This window comes from Nuphar pumila, unplaced genomic scaffold, assembly GCF_984573655.1.
Source record: "Nuphar pumila unplaced genomic scaffold, dmNupPumi1.hap1.1 HAP1_SCAFFOLD_1302, whole genome shotgun sequence".
Lineage (NCBI taxonomy): Eukaryota > Viridiplantae > Streptophyta > Magnoliopsida > Nymphaeales > Nymphaeaceae > Nuphar > Nuphar pumila.
The window spans coordinates 1-17,748 of record NW_028323637.1 but is presented as its reverse complement, the minus strand read 5'-3'; the positions used below and the strand labels follow the sequence as shown (position 1 = coordinate 17,748).

The window sequence follows — 17,748 nt, the reverse complement described above, 5'->3', positions numbered from 1 at the left end:
TTCTGCCTCAAATTGCAGAGATGGCTTAATGTTGGGAGTTCCTCTGTGTTGAACAAGAAGCGTTCAATAAACAAGTTCACCACTTTATCAAACTCCTTGAGCTCGATGGGGTTGATATGCTCAGCATACCATTTAGCGGCAACTCCTTCCAAGCTGCAGGGGAAACACAGAAATAGTGCTCTGTTGTCTCTCTTGAACCGTGAGCACTCAGCAAAGAACATGGCGAGATGAGCTTTTGGGTCGCCAGAACCATCAAACTTGATGAATTTACGAGGAAGGTTTTCTAGATCATCGTCCCCTTCTAGGCCATCATAAAAGTCCTCGCTGGTGAAGACTTTCTTGCCCTTGTCGCGGGCTTGTAGATCTTTAACAACTCTGGCCATTTCTCTGAATTGTGTCTGCAAGGGTTCTTCTGTGACCTGACTCTTTGGTTTGTGGTTTCTTCTTTGTTCTCGGCCACGTTTCTAAAATGCTGGAGGCACCTCATATTCTTCCTTAGTATCTTCCGCAGATTCTGATTCATCTGAAATTTCCTCTGGTTGAACCTGCTTTTTGGAAGCCTTCTTATTCTTGTGTCCGTGGAACTTTTCTCTGAATGGATTCTTCTCTACACTGGTACCAGCCTGTTCACTCATCATTTTGTTCATCATCTTTCTGAACATGGCATACATTTGCGGGTCTATGCCATCATCTTCTTGTTGCTGATCTTGATTCACGGGAGGATCCATTTCTCCTTCTGAGGCTGAGAAGTGCTGAGGTGATGTGGTTCTTCTTCCTGATCTTGTTCGAACCATCAAATGCTACGGATGCTCTCTATAGGGCAAAGACCTGATTAGATTATGAAGGAATTGGCTTTTGGAAGAAATATTTGTTGTAAATATGGTAGACAATTTGAAAAAGTTATCTCATTACTAGGGACTGAGTCATCGTAGGAATTACGACAATTGTGTTGTCATTCTTTAAAAGAGAAATAAACAACAAAAATGTGTCTTGTTACCTAGGCGAGGTCGTCAAACCATAATAGAGAGAGAGAAAATTGTATTGAAATGAAAAAAAAAATGATTTCATTGATCTTGACAAAGAGGTGGAGGACAAACAATTTGCCACCATTCACGATAATCAGCAGACACTCTAGGACCAGGAAAGATTTTAAGAGAGACAAAGGAATCCCATCCATAGCGGGCAGAATGATATGCCCCGGACCATTGTGCAGAAGTGAGATCAAACTCTGCCATAGCTCCTGATAGCAGTCGAGCTTCGACGTACTGGTGCCTCTGGGAAAACTGTCGAACACATCGCTCCGGTTGGTAGTAAGTGCAAAAGAAAGGTCCCAACAACTTGAACCACTTGCCATAAGCGTATGTGTATCTGGGAGGGGACAATTGTCGATCAAAGTAATCCCAGACTACGTCATCTTTTTGAATGTTGTCGATCATGGACTGGTACTGCGCCACTGGAAGAAGTTCTTGACCGTTGTACCTGAAAGAACTTGCTCGTGCTGGAACATGCTTGAAGAACTAGGATTGAAGCACGTAGATGCAACCTTCAACTAAAATGGATTCTCCAAGTGAGAAACGAGTCAGACCTCGATACAGGAAAGCGAGCGCTTCCATGGCTATGGAGAGCCGGTTGGTATGTCGACTTCCTTATCTTCTCATAAGCTGTATTATTCTGATATCCATGTAGTTTTGTCCGTCTGAGAAGAGGGCTAATCCTATAGTGCATAGAACCATTGCATTCTGAATTCTTTCTTTAGCTGTTCTGGATAGTGAGCTGACTTCAACGAAGGTTCGGTACTGACGATACAACTCGAGCAGGTTGACATATTCATTTCCGTCCAACTGGATCAAGGGCCAAGATCGGCGGCCTGTCATGCGAGCTAATGAGTCTCGGGGGGCCAAACCCTTGACATTGATCAGGAATTGATGCTCTAATGGGTCTCCTGGTTGACCGGCGGGTTCTGGTAATCCCATAATTTTTGAAAATTCATCCATTAAAATGGTCATCTCTCCCCACGGGAACCAGAATGTACATGTCTGAGGATTCCATTGTTCCGCCATTGCGTGGATCAAGTTTCCATTGATGGTTTGCTTTCCGACTGCTGACGCTAATTCTAATTCGCACTCGCTCAAATGGTCCGGGAACATTCGAGAAAAACTTTTGAGCCAAGAATAGTACCACCAGGGAATAAAAGTTCTAGTGCTAAGAGCCAAGAATAGTACCTTGTCGCACCTCGTAGGAGATGTGACCTTCAGGAAAGATAGGATCGACTTGACTGGATGCCATCAGACTGAAACAGAGAAAGACTCAGAATGAGACTTAGGAAAATATAAGAAAATTTGAAAAATTTGCAGGCAGGATATAAAATGCAGCTGAAAATTCGAGATCCAGTAGAACGGGAGAATGGAAAAACACCTGGAGTTTTGGAAGAAATTGGATACTTGAGAAAATCATCCAGGGTTTGAGAAAAATATCTCATGGAAAATAAGGACATCTTGAAAAAGGCTTATTAAGTTGAAAAAAAATTGAGAAATATGAAGAACTGAGGAAATAAGATACATACAATCACATCTTGCATAAGCATTCATGCACATACAACACTCCCTAGAAGGCTGACTCTAAATGCATCATTTTGAAAACAGCTGTAGGACCCTAATCCTAACTCTAGGCTCAGATCATCTTTGTCCAATCCAGTTATGCCGATATACCCGAATTAAAATCCGAGGTACGTGGCATACATTCTCAACTCCGGTTCTAAGGTAAGGTTTTCCAACATCCTTGAGCGCCTACCGATATACTTCGGACTGTGGCCCGCGGTACGTGGTAGGGGGGCGTTAACCCAAATAAGTGGCCCAGTTGTGAGGCGCTGTCCCGAACTAGGGTTCTGGAAGAGAGCTCACCAACGTGAAGACTGGGTAATGATAGGTAATGGATATTTTGAAAAATGATCACATGCAAGAAATAGAGGGCTCTAAGTCCTAGAGAGATAGATTTTTGAAAATCTTTGAAGAAGCATACATTGTTTGCATTCAGATCCTAAATTGAGGAGAGTTGTGTTTAGACCTAAATCTATGTGAGCATAAAAATATCTCCTCAATCTGGTCCTACCAAACCATGCCTAAGCTATATGTAGTCAATGTCAGCTAGGTCAGAATCTAGGCTCCTAGGTTTTCATGATATCAAAAGTAAAAGAGCTGACATTTTGTGAACACAGTTTCAATAATTGAACTAAGTCAAGCACAATTTTGATCAGACAAGGACAGGTCCCATCACGGTCGCCAAACCTGTTATCGTCGCAAATTTTTTTCGTCTTCCCTTCCTTGCGGAAGAGAGAGGAAAATGCTTTCGCGAGTCAAACTTGACCGAATTTTGGAAATTGTTTTGAAATACTCGCCTTCGTTTTGAAAATCGCGGGAAAATCCATGAGATGGAGCTCGACCTATCGGTACGAGGTTCGACCGTTCCCGCCGCCTTTAACAGGGGTAATTGAACCAAGGACCAAAATTGTGCTTGACTTAGTGAAATTATCGAAATTGTGTTCTATTCTAAATGCATAGAGAATTCAGGCATGTGCCATGAGATTTTGTAAAATGTAAGTTGGAAAAGATGATGTATGCTTAAAAAACATTTGGAGTTGAAAAGCATTTCTCAGAAAATCAATCTCTCAGGAAACTCAGATGAAAGGATTTGGAAATCACCAGAAAGTTTATGAAGTTTTGGGAAAATCGTGAATGGATGAAAGTCCTGGGAAAATGGAGAAGGTTTTTGAGAAAAGATGAATTTTTGGAAAAGAGAATATTTATCAGGAAAACTCTGACTTTGAAAATTTTCTTAGGAAAATGATGGAAAATTTATAGGAAAGCTCTTTGGAGATGGAAAATCAAAACTTAGGAAATTGAAATCCTCAGAATCTTGTCTTTGAAATATCTGAAAATCAACTTTGATTCTTGAGAAAGATGAGAAATTCCTTTTTAAAAATGAATCTTAAGAAAATAACATTTTCAGGGAAAATCACGGGAAAACTTTGACTTGGGAAATCCAATCTTCGAGAATCTTCATAGTTTCTTGAGGAATTGATTTTTTTAAAGAATGAAATTTTCTTGAGAAAATCATGAGAAAAGCAGATGATGCCATGATGCAGATGATTTGAATGAATGAATGCACTTTGAGAAGATTTTTCTGAGAAATTTATTGGAAAAATATGTATTAAGTCAAAATAAATCCTTCACATATTCTGACTGTGGCCATGAATATGTTCAGAGTTTATTTGAGTTAATTCACAATATTTTGAAAACATTGGAAATATGATGTGCATTTTAAAGATAGCCTAAGAGTGTAGGCTCAGTGTGACTATTAGAAAGATGATGGATCTGGGTCTCGTCCATATTCCGACTAGGGCCGTAAATATGGACTCCACCGAGTTCATCAACTCTCTAAGAGTGGGTGCACGTGCCATTCATGTACATCCATGGTGATTTTGCAAAATGAGATATATGAATCATAGAATCAGGATATTGCTTGAATCAAACTACATGAGATGCATCCTAATCTAAGCAGTAAAAGTAAATATTATTCCAAGTTTGATTGTTACATCTCTGACATAAGTCAAAATAAATGAAATGAAAAAAATACAGTGTAAAAGAATCAACATCCTCTAGATCTTCCTGCAAAATGAGAATTAGTACAAGGAATGGATATACAAGATACACAAGGAAATGGGCATATATAGAACATGTACAACGAAGATATATATATATATATATATATATATATATATATATATCAAAATGCTAAAATTTGTACTAAATGACATGTAACAATGGAGGTGTATTTATATGAGAAAATAGTTACATGAATGCTCATATATGAAAATAATTGCACATGAAGGGGTCCATATGTAAATATAAGTATATATATATATATATATATATATATATATATATATATATATATATATATATATATATATATATATATATATATATTGATCATGCATATAATTCAGAGTTTATTAACATTTAAATATGCATGATTTTATAAAATAATGTTTCAAAAACCCAATTTTATGTTAGTTTTCGAGTAAATGTGCTAAAATGATTTAAAAATAAAAAATGCATAAAAAAATAGTTTTATTTTACATTTTTATACATATTTTAGTTTTTGTTATATTCATAGTAGTTTAGTGTTAGTTTTTATTAAAAGTAAAAATAAAAAAATAAAAAAATAGAGAAAATAGTTTTTTAAAATCATTTTAAATGTTTATTTTTTTTTAGAAAAGAAAAAAATTAGTAGAATAGTTTTTATTTCCTTATAAATGAAATAAAGTTTTGTTTGTAATTTTTTTTAAACCGGTTTACAAGGTTGTTGAATTTTTAAAAAAACTAAAAAAAATGAATAAGCAAACCGGCTGGAACCGGTTTGCATTGTTTTTGAATTGAAAAAAAATTCTGTTTGAACCGGTTCCAGCCGGTTTGAAAGGTTTGAGTTCTTTAAAACCCCCAAAATTACAAAAATCGGGCGTCTTCATCTTTTGCGCCAGAGCCCTCTCCTCTAACCCCTCTTTTCCCTCCACCTTGTTTTCTTACCTCCTTCTTCTCCTTCTCCCTTGATTTCTCTTCTTCCCTGTTTCCGGTGGAGGTGCTTCTTCAACGGCGACGGCGTTGACGGTGGAGGCCAACTTCTTTCCTAACCCCTCAGGTTCACGGTGAGTGTTGAGTACTCTTCTTTATCTTCTTCTTCTTCTTCTTCTTCTTCAGAACTTCTTCTTCTTCTTCTTCTTCTTCTTCATCTTCTTCCAATCCTTCTTCTGTTGCTGCTTTGTCTGATTTTTTTTTCTTCTTTTTCTGATTTTTTTTTCTGCCGATCTGTTCCTTCTTCAGCTAACCCTCCTCTTCTTATTCATTTCTTCTTCTTCATCCTCTGCATCTTCTTCTTCTTCTGCAGCTTCTTTGTTTTCTTTCATCTTCAGATTTTCTTCTTCTTCCTCCAATTCTTCTTCTTCTTCCAATTCTTCTTCTTTTTCTTCTTCTTCTGATTGATCTTCTTCTTCTTCAATTCTTCTTCAGATCATATTCTGGTTGCTATTTCTGTAAAACAAAGAAAGAAAAAAAAAACAGAAAAAAATATATAAAAATGAAATAAAAAAAATCGATAGATCGGATGCTGATTACTTTTTCAATCCTTCCGTTAATTTGATTTTCAGTATTGTTTTAATTCAGTAATTGTGTGTTTTGATTTCCATTTTCATTTCTATTTCCTGTTTTTGCAGTTTTTAAATTTCTGGATTAACCATGTTCCATAATTTCTGTTTTCGTTGAGTTTGTGTTTTTGTCTAGTTGATGTATTTGTTGTTTTTCCTAATAGTGTTCATGTTTACTTTTTTAAACTTAATTGATTTTGTTGTTCTGTGTTCATTTGCTTGTTTGACATTTAATTTTGTGTATGCATTTGCTTTGGATTTGTTTGCTTCTAAATTTTCATCTTTGCTTGTCATTTTCTAGTTTTGTTTTTAGCTCAATCTCTGTTTTTTTCATTTTTTTCATTTCTAGTTTCGTATTTCCTGATTTTCTTATTTCAAGTGATTTTCTGTTTTTGTAATACTGAATTTTCCACTTGTTTTCATTCTAATTTTCTGTTTGTTTCATTCTTTAAATTCATGTTTTTACATTACAGTTAGTTTTTTTTTATGCATTAAATTTCCTGTTTTCTTTAATTCTTGGAATTAATGTTGTTTTCAAATTCTTGTTCTTTTATCATAGTTAATTCATGTTTCCGTCATTGATTTCTTGTTTTGTTTTCATAGTTAGTTTAATGTCTTGTTAGTTAATTGAGTTAGTTGTTAGTTAGTTTTGATTTTAAATTTAGTTCATAAAAGTGCTTAGTCATAATATTTTTTTTTTAGCATTTAAATAAGTTGTTTAGTACAATTTCTATTTCGATCTCTTGTACTGCTCGTGTCCTTTTGACTTGTGCAGGATTGCACGAGATTGGAGCAGAAGAGACTACGTGACACGAAGTACAAAGATAGAAGATTTTTACTTTTCAGTTTAGACTTAGAATTTTATTGGGTTTGTAAATATTGCACTTTACGCTCTCTGCGAAGGGTATTCATTTGTTGTAATAGTTAGTTGTTTTTACTTTTCTTGAACACTTTACATTTCAATAATTTGGCAATAAAGAATAGTTTAGACTTGTGTGTTTGAATACAACATATTCCCGTTCCCTGAGTTCGACCCGGTCTCATCCACTAGTGAGAACCGGTTTTTATTATTTGATGTCTGGTTTTCACATGTTTTACATTTAAAAATCTTTTCAAAATTACAACGATTTAAAAGAAGACATCAAATTTTTGGCGCCGTTGCCGGGGACGTGAAACTTAGCGCTTTATGGGAGGCAACCCATATCTTGTATATTATTAGGTTTACTTAGAATTTATAGATTTTATTTTGTTTTTACTTTTTAGTTTTCTTCATGAGTTTTTTCATATTCTTTTTGTTTCATTCATGGTTTCATGTTTTGTCATGTGTACATTGCATTCATTACATTCATAGAACGTGCATTTTTAATTCATGTCAGGTCATTCTACTCTTTTCCCTCATTTATTTCTCTCATGTGCATTCACTTAGTTCATTCAAGATGGGGGAGTGCCACTGGGACAGTGTCATTCAAGCATGGGGGAGGGTGTAGAGTGCACACCTTGATATTTCTGTTTACGTTCTTGCACATGTTTACACATCTCTCATGAAAAGTAGATTTTTAAAGAAAGAGTTTGAACTTATATGAATGTTATTTCAAATCTGATGTTTTTAGAGGATTTTTAAGCCCCACGAAATTTTTTTCTGACATAGATCCAAAAATTATGGTTGTTTATGCGGATTTCGAGGAAATGATGATAGATACATGTTAGAGTTTATTTTGAATCATAAATATGAATATGCTCAGTTTTATTTTTGAAAAACTAAGCAAATGAATAAAAGCATAAAAATGAGCTCAAAAAGTGAGAAAAGCATGCGTTAGGTTGTTTGGATAATTCCACAATTCTTAGTAGATGGAACTTAGATGCAAGTTGAAACTTTTAAGTCCATTTTCATAAAGGAGAGTTGAAAACTTCGTGATCCTAAGTAACTGAGAACAAATACAAGTTGAAATATTTGACTCTCATGTTATAAAGGTGAATGAAGGAAGTCACTTTTATGTCTTAGTTGATATCTTTTGATATGTATTGAAAAAGTATAGAAGATATTGACATTGCAAAAGCAGACCACACGCAAGCTATAAGAGAAAAATAAGTGCGCAAAAAGAAAAAGCGTGAAAAAAATGAAAAAATCGAGAAAGAGCTTAAAAAGAAAGAAAAGTTCAATGCTTAGAGGTGTGATTGAGAAAACCTGTGCAGAAAACATATGAGTGAGGATAAGTAAATAATAATATGTTTTTATTGGATTTTCTAAGAATAAAACATAAATAATTGTGATATTTAGAAAAGTGAAAGAAATTCTTTTTCTGTGGTGGTGCATAAAAGACTCTAATTATATTTTGATTTTGAAATAATAGGAAATATTTGTGAAAATAAAGTCTTTGATTATCTACTGATTATGAGGATATGTAATATTATGCATACATGACAGAGATGTTTGTGGGTAGCATCACTGCAAACCCTCACGAGACCTTACTCGTCCACTGGGGTAACCCAGGGGTTGAAAGGGCTTGTTGCATGAGCTAAATGCAACCGTGATTCCTACGAAAGTGAGTTAGGTGATAGTTTGATTTCTTGCATTTTTCTAGTTTGCTCGAGGACTAGCAAAACATAAGCATGGGGGTATTTGATCATGCATATAATTCAGAGTTTATTAACATTTAAATATGCATGATTTTATAAAACAATGCTTCAAAAACCCAATTTTATGTTAGTTTTCGAGTAAATGTGCTAAAATGATTTAAAAATAGAAAATGCATAAAAAAATAGTTTTATTTTACATTTTTATACATATTTTAGTTTTTGTTATATTCATAGTAGTTTAGTGTTAGTTTTTATTAAAAGTAAAAATAAAAAAATAGAGAAAATAGTTTTTTAAAATCATTTTAAATGTTTGTTTTTTTTTAGAAAAGAAAAAAATTAGTAGAATAGTTTTTATTTTCCTTATAAATGAAATAAAGTTTTGTTTGTAATTTTTTTTAAACCGGTTTACAAGGTTGTTGAATTTTTAAAAAAACTAAAAAAAATGAATAAGCAAACCGGCTGGAACCGGTTTGCATTGTTTTTGAATTGAAAAAAAATTCTGTTTGAACCAGTCCCAGCCGGTTTGAAAGGTTTGAGTTCTTTAAAACCCCCAAAATTACAAAAATCGGGCGTCTTCATCTTTTGCGCCAGAGCCCTCTCCTCTAACCCCTCTTTTCCCTCCACCTTGTTTTCTTACCTCCTTCTTCTCCTTCTCCCTTGATTTCTCTTCTTCCCTGTTTCCGGTGGAGGTGCTTCTTCAACGGCGACGGCGTTGACGGTGGAGGCCAGCTTCTTTCCTAACCCCTCAGGTTCACGGTGAGTGCTGAGTACTCTTCTTTATCTTCTTCTTCTTCTTCTTCAGAACTTCTTCTTCTTCTTCTTCTTCTTCTTCCAATCCTTCTTCTGTTGCTGCTTTGTCTGATTTTTTTATCTTCTTTTTCTGATTTTTTTTTTTCTGCCGATCTGTTCCTTCTTCAGCTAATCCTCCTCTTCTTTTTCATTTCTTCTTCTTCATCCTCTGCATCTTCTTCTTCTTCTGCAGCTTCTTTGTTTTCTTTCATCTTCAGATTTTCTTCTTCTTCCTCCGATTCTTCTTCTTCTTCCAATTCTTCTTCTGATTGATCTTCTTCTTCTTCAATTCTTCTTTGGATCATATTCTGGTTGCTATTTCTGTAAAACAAAGAAAGAAAAAAAAACAGAAAAAAAATATATAAAAACGAAAGAAAAAAAAATTGATAGATCGGATGCTGATTACTTTTTCAATCCTTCCGTTAATTTGATTTTCAGTATTGTTTTAATTCAGTAATTGTGTGTTTTGATTTCCATTTTCATTTCTATTTCCTGTTTTTGCAGTTTTTAAATTTCTGGATTAACCGTGTTCCATAATTTCTGTTTTCGTTGAGTTTGTGTTTTTGTCTAGTTGATGTATTTGTTGTTTTTCCTAATAGTGTTCATGTTTACTTTTTTTCACTTAATTGATTTTGTTGTTCTGTGTTCATTTGCTTGTTTGACATTTAATTTTGTGTATGCATTTGCTTTGGATTTGTTTGCTTCTAAATTTTCATCTTTACTTGTCATTTTCTAGTTTTGTTTTTAGCTCAATCTCTGTTTTTTTCATTTTTTTCATTTCTAGTTTCGTATTTCCAGATTTTCTTATTTCAAGTCATTTTCTGTTTTTGTAATACTGAATTTTCCACTTGTTTTCATTCTAATTTTCTGTTTGTTTCATTCTTTAAATTCATGTTTTTACATTACAGTTAGTTTTTTTTATGCATTAAATTTTCTGTTTTCTTTAATTCTTGGAATTAATGTTGTTTTCAAATTCTTGTTCTTTTATCATAGTTAATTCATGTTTCCTTCATTGATTTCTTGTTTTGTTTTCATAGTTAGTTTAATGTCTTGTTAGTTAATTGAGTTAGTTGTTAGTTAGTTTTGATTTTAAATTTAGTTCATAAAAGTGCTTAGTCATAATATTTTTTTTTTAGCATTTAAATAAGTTGTTTAGTACAATTTCTATTTCGATCTCTTGTACTGCTCGTGTCCTTTTGACTTGTGCAGGATTGCACGAGATTGGAGCAGAAGAGACTACGTGACACGAAGTACAAAGATAGAAGATTTTTACTTTTCAGTTTAGACTTAGAATTTAATTGGGTTTGTAAATATTGCACTTTACGCCCTCTGCGAAGGGTATTCATTTGTTGTAATAGTTAGTTGTTTTTACTTTTCTTGAACACTTTACATTTCAATAATTTGGCAATAAAGAATAGTTTAGACTTGTGTGTTTGAATACAACATATTCCCGTTCCCTGAGTTCGACCCAGTCTCATCCACTAGTGAGAACCGGTTTTTATTATTTGATGTCTGGTTTTCACATGTTTTACATTTAAAAATCTTTTCAAAATTACAACGTTTTAAAAGAAGACATCATATATATACATGTATATGTATATATATATGTAGATATACATAGATATATATATATATATATATATATATATATATATAGATATATAGATATATATACATATATTGAGAAAATACATATAATAATTGAAATTCCATATATATAATGGGTAAAATCAGAAAATACAGGGTATATAGAGTTTCTGTAGGTGATTTCACAAAGCCGTAATTCCCAAATTATAACATATTTCTCAGTAAAATTGGGTATGGAGCTTCCCTATATATCAATAACAAAGCATGCAAAAGGTGGTATAGAGATCATGAATGGATATGGATATATCCATTCATGAATATAGCCGATTATCAAGACTGGATACCTGCAGAAGAAGAGATGGGTAAATACATAACATATACAATGTGCAGGAAATGTATTGTGAAAACACCATGGGCTGTTTCAAGAATATTGTGAAAAAGCTGTGAAAAGCTTAGTGGAAAGGTGAAGATGTTGTTAAAAATGATAAAATGAAATATGTAATTGATGCTGCAACTGGAAATGTAGATGCCGCAGGAGGTTGCCCATGTACATATGTGTGAATTTGAGCATTAGATAGAGGTGGTGCCTTTCTTATCATCCTGGAGTTTTGATTTACGTGCATGCTCCTTAAACTTTGCCTTATGAATACTCAGTGCAATATCAAGATCATCATGTTGCTCTGTCTTGACAACAGAAGCTTGAAAGTTTGACTTAAAAGACTTTGGCCTAGTTGCAGCTTCAAATAGACAATTCAAAGGTTTCCAAAGGCCAGCTTTTCCAAGATGTTGTTCTGTTTCATTCTCTGTATTGCTATTAAGATTGTAATTTGATGGTTCTCCATAAGATGGATTCTGCTTTCGCGTGATCTCATCAAGGGTCTCACGAGAAAATGAGCTATCGTGATAGTCTTCAGCATTCTCCGCTTTAGGTTTAATGGATTCATCCTTAACAAAGTTGGATCCACGCAAAGAAGCAACTCTTCTAGCAACAAATTTAGTTCTTCTCCCAGTTAAGCCAGTTTGTGTTGTTACACGAGAGGTGCTAATAACTAATGAAGAAAGAGACCTCTCTTTTCTCCTAATAGGTAATGTAATGGAAGGCATAGTATCTGCTGCATTAGCCTTGCTCATTTTGAAAGGAAATATTTTGTTTCTCACATCTTCTAAATTATGATCTGGCCGGAGCTTCTCCACAGGAACACAACCCAGATCAATATTGAAAATAGGACAACAGTCTACCTCCTCATCGGTAAGCTTTTCATAAATGCACCTCCTACAGAAAGTATGAAGGCACTCCGATATGGTGGTGGCCTTGAATATAGAGTATACAGGTAAGGTAACTCCAAATGAACAACAAGTTGTTCGAATGACAATGTTAGAACTAAGTGGGCACAGCAGTGACCGCAACCCAACCTCACTAGAAATTGCAGATCTCAGAAGAGCCATTGGACAAGAAATGTATGCAGGGTAAAGGCCTAAAATGATAACACAGATGAGTCTAAAACAAGCAGTAACAACAGAAATTTTGTAATAGCTGTTTCTGAGACAGTAAAATCAGGTGTTAGAACTAAGTTGCAAAAGTGGTGCGCTGACCTCTGCATGCATAGCAGCCACAAGAAAAACCACAGGCGCTAAACATCAAGAAATTTAAAGCTTCAATAACTAGATTACATATTAGTGTTGGATCACATAAGCTCTAATTTCTACAGACATCTTAGAAGCATTCAGAGGTTGCCCCGCACAAGCAGGTTCCAGGAGCAACAATTGGAGTGGATGAATAAACTGCAAATTACAGTCATCACAAGGAGGAGAAAAAGATTGCATATTCAACAATGATAACCAGATTGCCTAAAACATACAGAAGAAATTCCTATCACGATGAATATCCTGGATCAATGAAGACGTTAGAGGCATACCTTGTATATCCCCTGTTCCAAACGACCTGCAAGAAACAGGTTGGGGTCGACTTTTGCAGCCGGGCTGAAAGGAATAGGGAAATGACCCTGCCTGTGTTTTTTGCACCAAGGGATCTCTGCTGATGGGCTGAAGAAGGGGCTGAGACGGCTGGGTCTCTTGCTGGTGGACTGAAGAAGGGGCTGAGATGGCTGGGTCTCTTGCTGGTAGACTGAAGAAGGGGCTGAGAACACTGGGATAGACAGCAGTAGGCTGGGCTGAAGAACGATGTGAACACACTGGCTTTCCTACGACTGTAGATGATGGACTCCCTACGGTTGGGCTGAAGGTGGATGTGCGGCAGCCCCTTGGACTTTCAGCTGGTGGGCTGAAGATGATGCAGAGCTTCTTCACGTTGGATGGAGGAGAATCTCTGCAAAAACCACAGAAGGAAAGGATCAATCGGCCAACGCCCCTCTTGCCTTGATTTCCAAAACTCCCCTCTTTAAAGAATTTCGAACTCTTTTCCTAAAATGAAAACCGCAACTTCTCCCTTCCGTTACATTTTTTTCTTTTTTTGAAAATTTTGCAAAGTGTGAAACCGACGCCCCATTAACTTCGAAAATCTGCTGTTTTTAAAAGGAGGCGGTTTTATTATTTTCAAAATTTTCGGCTCATTTACCTAAGGTTTAGGTAAAATGATTTTTTTTTTAAGAAAGTTTTGGCTGTGGCGCTGTTTAAGGCTGCTTCTTAAATAATAATAAAAAATGAATGGGAGATGCCACCTCAGCCAACTTTAAAATTCTTTTTGAAAATAAAGTTTTATTTGGTTTTGGAGAATCTTTTATTCTCAAATAGAGTGCCACATGTGTGTGGGCCCACTATTTTAGAACATAACATAAAAAAATAAATAAATAAAATAAAAAGAAGAGGAATTTACAAAATTGGTGCCATCTTCGGGTGGGTCCCGCTTGAAAATAAGAAACTTACCTGGGAATCTGAGTATGATGCTAGTTCAAAGGCGGGTTCCGCTCCATTTATTTGAAAATAAATAAAAACAGAAGAAATAATTTCTTTTTTTTTTGAAATTTTTATAATACGAGATAAAACTTTGTTTGTTTTCAAGAATTTGGAAAAAAATGGATTTTCAGGGCAAAAATATGGGTAAAGAAAATACAGAAATTTTGTAAAGAGATTTAAAATCTTTTTGTAAAAAGTTTTGAGATAAAATCTTTGAAATCAATATCCAAATATCCAGATTATTTTCTTGAGAAAAAAAACTTTTATAATTAAAAGTCCTGGGGGTAAAATGGGAAAGATTGGAAATTTTGAAAACCCAGGGTTTTGAAACCAATTTTGAAAAGAGTAAAAACTCGAATCTGGATTGAGAATTTTGAAATCGAGAGTTTCTAGACCTCGAAATGACATGCTGTGCAGTAAAATGATTTGAAATGTTCATGCAATGCTATGCAAAGACATGTTTCAAGAAATGCTACTCTGAGCCAGGACTTGGAAATTCTAGCTTTTTGTCCAGAAAAGGATTTTGAAAATTTGTAGTTTTGAAGATGTCTCTGAACCAATATATAGAGATTTTGAGTATAAAGAATGAAATTTAGGACTTTTTGCAAAGTTCAATTTCAGAAAGTAACCATTTTGCCCTTCATTGATTCCGGAGAACTGAAATGTGCCAATTGAGGGAGATGTTAGGGAGGTGAGTGAAAATTTGGGGTGTTTACACCCCTTCCCCTCTTTTTACTTCTGCTTCTGACGAGGCATAACTTATCGACTGTTGAACCTTGCTCTTTTGCTCGAGAGCACCCATAAGTTCCGCAAAACCAATTGGGAAATTAGGATTGTCATCCATATCCTTGGCTATTTGCATCTTCATTCCTGACTGAGGATGAAAGCATCCGATTGAAACCATCTAGGCCCGTGACCACATTATCTAAACTGGCAAGGCTTGTAAATATGATTTCTGAAGACATAAAAACTTACAGGTATTTAAGATACATAGGGGATGGATGCAGATGTGGGCTAACGTGGAAGGCTTCATAGTGAGCCAACGCTTCACCATGAGATCAACCTCAAGTCTGATTCACGATGAACATACCTCAACAGAAGCAGAAGATTCCAACAATGCTGAAATTAGGAACCGCTGAGTGAACGCAATATGTGATAACAAAAAGAAAAAAAAAACAAAAAAGAAAGAAAAAGGGGAATTGTCGTGACCCATCCAACACCAAGAAACGAGATATAACCGTCATGAAAAACATATCAAACAGGATGAACGAAACACCATTAAATATCATCAAAACTGGAGGTTAGATGTAAACAAGCGATCAAACATGAATCATGGAAATCAAGATCAAAATAAAAAGAAGAAATAGGATACTAGTACGGGGAATTTTACAATTCTAATGCCAATGGTTTGTTTCATCAAAGTGAACCATGAAATTCTACTAGAGGGGGGGTGAATAGTGAAATTCGTTCCAGATCGATAAAATAAAATATAAGGCAATAAGGCACAACACAATAAACACATGATTTATACTGGTTCGGTCAAAACCCTGACCTACATTCAGTCCCCAAACAAACCACTTGAGCTTTCCACTATAACATCCGAGTCACCGGATAAATAGTACAACACCCTCTTCCTCAGAAGTCTTCTTCTCTCAACAGAGAAGGGGCACACCCTCTTCCACAGAGGTCTTCTCTCAACAGGGAAGGGCAACACCCTCTTTCACAGAGGTCTTCTTCTCTCAACAAAGAATTAAAACAGTGAATAACAAAAAGTTACAATACTCCCTATAGAACCTTCAGAAAGATATGAATGCACGAATGAAGGATTCTCAAAATGTTCTATTCTTTTCACTCAGAAGATACTCTTTGTCAAAGAGCTATTCTTGACTTTTTCTCTTTCTTTTTCTTTTCTCTTTCTTTTTCTAGGCTCTCTTTCAAATATCGACTAGGAATTTTTCTCGTTGTAAGCTCACATATCCATTCCTTGTTTTAATAGTTTATTTGAGTGTGTTTATATAGCTTTAAAAAGTAGTCGTTACTAATTTGAAATCGTAGTCTTTTTGAGATGTGAAATGTCATGTCATTTCAAAAACCAAATTTAAGGGTTTTCAAAAAAGTCTTCTTTCCATAAAAGTAAAATATGGGGTACAATAGTCGTTGTAATATTTTAGGTATTATATATTTTATGTAAAAAGTCTATCTCTTACAATAGTACATTGAACGTTGGATTGTAGGCTATCATGTAGTTTTGTCTTTATTCTAATTAATGATTTGTGGTACATAAGTACTTCTTTACTTTAAATGAGTGTAAGTACAATAAATGCTTTGAGATATTTATTTGTACATAGTCATATCAAGAGTTTTCTTTATGATGTGTTTTTCAATGTCTACAGAGAGAATGAAGACTTTAAACAAGTCAACATTCTTGAGATGGATATTAACAAGGATTTCTTACAGGAGGTATTTAATGCTATACAAAGAGAATGATGACTTCAAGTAAGTCGACATTCTATGGGTTTGTAAAAAGGTAACTAAAGTCTTTTCAACAAGTATTATATTTGTTTTTCTTTGTGTAGCCGATTTCCATGTTTTGTCTTGTTCCTACCCATTTGAAATCATTTCTTTTTAAGTTGTCTTATACATGATAGAAGGTACAATTATTGCTTTTTGAAATCATGAATTATATCATGTCAAAATACCTTTTTCATAAAGGTTTGTAAGAAGGTACAATTATTGGTTTTCAAAAAGGTGCTTTTTGAAACTATCGTATACTTTTATGAAATAGCTTTTATGAATGAGTATGTAATATGCAATATGCATGCTTCTGAAGGTTCTGTTACATATGACTCTAAAGAAGAAAAAAAATCTTCAACTTGAGGTAGCCGATCTCTTTAGATGGTCTTTAGGAATGCATGGCTCATCAAGCTTTTTCTTCAAGGAGTATGATTGCACCATAGTTGTACTTGAACATGAGGTCTCCATCCTTTTTGAGTGAGATATCCTTGCATCAAATACTCGTTAGATATATGGCAAAACATATCCAATCATAATATAACATTTTTCAAGAAGACATATTATCATATTATATAAAATCAAATACGACAGTGTATCATATTATGTGATATCAAAATAGAGTTTCTCAACATTCTCCCCCTTTTTGATGATGACAAAATATGCTCCCCCTGTCAAAAAAACATTATGCATAGAAATAATACTATCATAAAAATATTGAAAAATGTCAAAGACGAGTATTTTTCTCCAATAATGGAGACAGGTTTTTCTCCCCCTTTGTCATGGACAAAAATGAAGGGATCAGAGTAAGCAGAGTTATTACAGTCGAAAAAAAAGTTTACTCCAAAGGTGGAGAGGAGTGATGTGTACGGGCGGCTTGATCCTGTTGGAGAGTATGAAGGGTCTGCTGCATCGAGGCTTGATTCCGAAGGAGAAGATCCTGAGTTGTCTGGACATTCATGATTGCGGAAAGGTAATCATATTCGGATGAGGGATCCGCGTCATCAGAGCCAGTATTATCAGTGTGCAGGGACCTTGGATTGAAAGAAGTAGCATTGAGGATCTGCGAAGGATAGAGGATAACTTCATTTTGAACGGGTACCTTGAAGTATTTTAAAATGGGAGTTATAAAACACCAAAAAAGAAGAGGTTGAAATTTTTGATAGCGAATA

At 34.7% G+C, this 17,748-nt stretch overlaps 1 pseudogene; it reads right to left on the bottom strand.

Moving 5' to 3' along the window:
• Positions 1–11,722: 11,722 nt before the first annotated feature.
• Positions 11,723–12,598, bottom strand: LOC149809396 (E3 ubiquitin protein ligase DRIP2 pseudogene; annotated as a pseudogene).
• Positions 12,599–17,748: the final 5,150 nt, after the last annotated feature.